The sequence below is a fragment of the Manihot esculenta genome, chromosome 18 (assembly GCF_001659605.2).
Source record: "Manihot esculenta cultivar AM560-2 chromosome 18, M.esculenta_v8, whole genome shotgun sequence".
Classification (NCBI taxonomy): domain Eukaryota; kingdom Viridiplantae; phylum Streptophyta; class Magnoliopsida; order Malpighiales; family Euphorbiaceae; genus Manihot; species Manihot esculenta.
In genome coordinates, this window is record NC_035178.2 from 28,733,044 (window position 1) to 28,737,731 (window position 4,688).

The 4,688-nt window shown below is 36.3% G+C and overlaps 1 long non-coding RNA gene across 1 annotated transcript; it reads left to right on the forward strand.

Moving 5' to 3' along the window:
* Nucleotides 1-1,377: 1,377 nt before the first annotated feature.
* On the forward strand, nt 1,378-3,984 carry LOC122722486. The gene is made up of 3 exons (XR_006349405.1): nt 1,378-1,780; nt 1,891-1,986; nt 3,563-3,984. It is a non-coding gene; the product is annotated as an uncharacterized LOC122722486 (long non-coding RNA).
* The last annotated feature ends 704 nt before the right edge of the window (nt 3,985-4,688 follow it).

A 4,688-nucleotide genomic window follows, 5' to 3' on the forward strand; every position in this document is an offset into this window, starting at 1 on the left:
TTGTCACTAACACCCAATAGTTTCAACAGGAAGTAAAAGCAAAGTATTCAAAATTTGTAAAATCAAATGAGTTAACTTGCAACATCCCTAAGCCAGATAGAGTCTAAAGGAAAGCTTCCGTCTCAAATAGTAGTGAATTATAAGTAGAATGCCAGTGCAATAACTTTGCGTAATGGAAGAGAGTTATAGGACACGCCCCATCAGACTAGGTGTGGGCACGCTAGAGAAACAGAACTGTAGTTAGAAGTTATAGACGGACAACCTAAGATAGGACTAGTACAATAATCTGACAAAGGACAACAAGACAAGTAACCATACAACCCCCATTCCCTGAAAGGTTAGCCAATTTTGAGTAGGGTAAGGATGAAAAAGAACTCTTTTAGATGTTTTGCAAATTGAGGTAAATATCCCACTATTTGATACAATCAAACAAGCACCTCTTTATGCTAAATTTCTAAAATAATTGTGAACCCAAAAGAGAAAATTAGTTGGACATGAGAGAATAAGTATGGGGGAGAATGTCTTAGGTGTGTTGCAAAGGAAATTACCACCTAAGTGGAAAGACCAAGGTATGTTCGCCATTTCATGTAAAATTAATAATGTGGGGATTCATAGGGCTATGTGCATTTTGGGGGCTTTCATTAATGTTATGCCTTTGTCAATTTACAATTCCTTGAATGGTAGTCTAATAAAAAAAACAAGAGTGATAATCCAACTAGCCGATAGATCTGTGGTTCACCCGAAAGCTCATCTTGAGGATATCTTACTCTAAGTAGGTGAGATAGTTTTCCCTAGTGATTTTTATGTTTTAGACATGGAAGAAGACAAATCTTGCAACTCCTCTAATATACTGGTTGGGAGGCCCTTCCTTAGTACAACTAGAGCAAAAACTGATGTGTATGATTGTAACATTCCAAAACCTGCAGATAGAAATAGAGCAACCATTAGCTTTCAATTGTACCATTCCGAAGTTAGAATAACTAGCTTCAGGGAAGGTGCTAGCTTAACCTCGAGCTAATTAGGGGAGGTGTTAGCTTATCCATAGCCATTTGACACACAATTGGTTTATAGATAGAGCACTAAAAGTTGTGTTTAGAGGTCCAACTTGCATTTCATATAGAGTTATACATGCACAGATAGAGTTAAAATAAGAATGACCACTAATAGTATTTTAATATCTTGAAGCTATAATAACTGAATCATTGAAAGCTCAAATAAGAAAACAGATATATCTTAAAATAAAGCATCTAATGCGATAAGCAGGTCGGAATCAAGTTGCTATCGGGAGGTGCTTAAGGGTTTCCCGACGTGCTAGCTTGAGGTGCTTACTAAAACCGACGTGCTTGCTTAAATGAAATGAACTTCTAAATGTTAAAAATGTAAGTTTAGTAGGTCAATCTATGAATATTGAAAGTTTAAAAACTAAATTGAAACATGTGGAAAAGTTTAGTAGGTGAAAGTGTGAATATGGAAAGTTTAAAAGTAAAATTCCAAGTTTGCCCTCCACCTTTTTCTATATTTACACCTAACCCACCATATGACACCTAGCCATGCATGACTAAGCATGAAAGAAAAGAGTTGTCATTCATTTGGTCCATCATTGCCGTGGCTACACCAAAAGGAAAGAGAAAAAGCTTTTGCTTTCTTATCTTCCATTTCCACCATAGTTCATCAAAAAGATAAAATCTCCAGCCACACAAAATCTGTTCTTAAGTGTAATAACCAGCAAGGAAACCATAGAAAGGGAGGAAAGAAGGAGAGAAGTTAAGGTGCTTTAGTGGTAAGTGATGAAATTGAAAACTAGGTTAGGTAAACATATTCTTTCATGTTTCAATTAATGATATGTTGTTAAATGAATTAAAGCTCCTGTTTTTCTTATTCTTTGTAAAGAACAAACTCAAAGGGAGGAAGGTACATCAAAGGGGAAAGGCAAGGAAAGAGAGTAACTAAGGTGTACCTAAAGCTTTTGAAAAGATTGTGCAAAAGGTTTGGTGATTGTATGAACTTCTGTTTTTCCTTTGATTTTCTCATGAATATGTAACATTAGGGATTGGTTTTGTTTGCTGGAAATGCTCTTTTGATTGTATGGATATGTAATATGAATGTTGAAATGATGATTGGAAGGCTTAAAGTATATAGATACTACATGGAAGCCAAAAACATAAAACTGGCAGAATAGGTTCCAACAGGACAGTCTGTGTTAGAAGCCTCATAACTTATTGTGTGATCATTGAAATTAAGTCTAACATATACCAAATGAAAGCTAAGACACAAATCTCAAACTTTCATGAAGTGACCAAATTCTGAATCTGTAGCTAAGTATGTGAAAATTTCTAGTGAACCTAAGCTGGTCACAGGGAATTGTGCATCCGGAGCAGTATGTATCTCCTAGACCATAACTAATGATTTACTCAATGAAATGAATTAAAACCAGTGCCAAAGGAACCCTGAAAAGTATACCTAAAACTTTGTACAAGAAAGTTAAGCTTGAATCTGTATGCAAATGTATGCATATGATAGGTTTTGTTAGATTAAAAACAGATACCAAAACTGTACTGGTTAGGACCTGATTGAGCAGCTTGCAAAGAAAAATTCATAACTTAAGTTAGAAAGGTCAGAATTAGATGTAATATATCTTGTTAGAAAGCTAAGACATAAATACACAAAGTTCATGAAGAAAGGTGAGTCTAATTATGTCCACAAGCTACTTAAAAATGTGATACAATCTCAGGCAGAAACAAACCTAATTGTAAATATTGACCTAAAAGAGATTGACATGCTAGCTTTGTGGCCAAATTATGCACATGCTAGCTTGACATGCCTGCTTTATGCACGTGCTAGCTTAATAGACTAAAAATTTGCATACATGTTCTTGATGAAATAGTAATATGTTCATGACTGAATATTGTGTTCATGAATGAAGATGGTCTATTACACACATATGTATGCTCCTAAGGACTCCTTTTTATTGACATATTTGCTTGTTTCAACAGGGTATGCATCTAAATGAATAAGTTTGATACCAATAAATCTTTAACATGTAAATATGTATTCTTGGCCCTAGTAAACCTTAGTGGGAGTCATAGATAGCATAAGGGTATGGCATGCCATATACAGTTTAGCAGTACTGCGCCCTAATGGGCTACATGATATGATCTTATCGACACATTATGTGTCATATAGTTTCCCGGCTTTTTAGCCATACAGGCACAACATTCGGCCCCCGGGCCATAAAGTTTGGCACTTTGTGCTATACAGATACAGTTTCCCTTATCTAGCTAAATGATCCTGTGAAGAGTTTATAGGGGCTAAGATTTAATTATATGACTTGTTAATGCTTTGCTAGCATGCATACAAGATGGTTACAAAAATATGAATAATCTTACTGCTATAAAATGTAGTGACCTGATTTGTCCACTGACACATAAAATATTTATGTGCTTTTATATAACATGATTTCATTATATATGTGATGATTATTCCTATTATATGTGAATGAGTATATATGTTGTTATTCACCCACTGGGCATAAGCTCAGCGCATTGGACTTTTCCATGCGCAGGTAATAGATAGAGGAAGCAACAGTTAGGAGGTCTGGTTCTGCATCAGCACAGAGACATCATCATAACCAGTCAGTCACAAGATTTGTACAGAGGTTGTTTATGGTTGGCATGTACATTAATAGTCTACCAAGAGTCTGTAAATGAGTATTGTAAATAGTATGAATATAAACAAATGTGTTTACTATTGTACGTTATTATGTTCTATTTGTGGTTTTAATAGTGTGAAATGAGTAAATATTGAAATTTTATGACTAGTTTTCACAGGGATAATTGCTAATAAACAGGGGAGACTTTTGCGGTTTCTCCATTTAAAATTATTTTGTGAATCAACATGCATTTAAACAAACTAAAGAACAATTTATAAGGTCAAAGCTATCTTAAGTCCACATATGTAATTGCATATAGTATAGTATGTGGCATCCTTTACTAAGTTATTTTATAGACGGGTAAGGGGTGTTACATTTTTGGTATCAGAGCTAGGTTTAGGCGGTTCTAGGATATAGCATAATTTAATGTACATGCCAAATGTGTCAAGGTTATGATGTATCTCTGTAAACTTGATGCAGGCCTATTTTGTGTTTTTAATTGTTTACAGGGGATGTCTGAGGAATCACAACATGCTATAGATGAGGAGGTGGGAAGTCATGCCCCCTCAGAACCCATTGAGCCAGCAGTTGCACCAGCCCCTCATGGTGAAGATAGGCCAGGACAGGATGCATTTTTACAACAGTTGGCAGATATGTTTAGACGAGTTTCAGGGGCAGCACCTCAGGTGCCACCACCAGTTGCAGTACCTATGCAGGCTCCTGCTAGACCACCAATAGACAAGCTTAGAAAATATGGAGCTATGGAATTCAAAGGCAGAAGAGAAGATGATGCTCCAGTAGCAGAGTACTGGCTGCAAAGTACAGAGAGAGTGTTGCAGCAGCTTCAGTGCACACCACCAGACAGTGTGGCTTGTGCAGTTGCTTTGTTACAAGAAGAGGCCTATCAGTGGTGGGACACCACATCACAGATAGTTCAATCTGAGCAGCGGACTTGGGAATTCTTTCTGGCTGAGTTTCGAAAGAAGTATATAGGAGATTTGTATATGGATGAGAAGAGAAAAGAGTTCCTATATTTGAG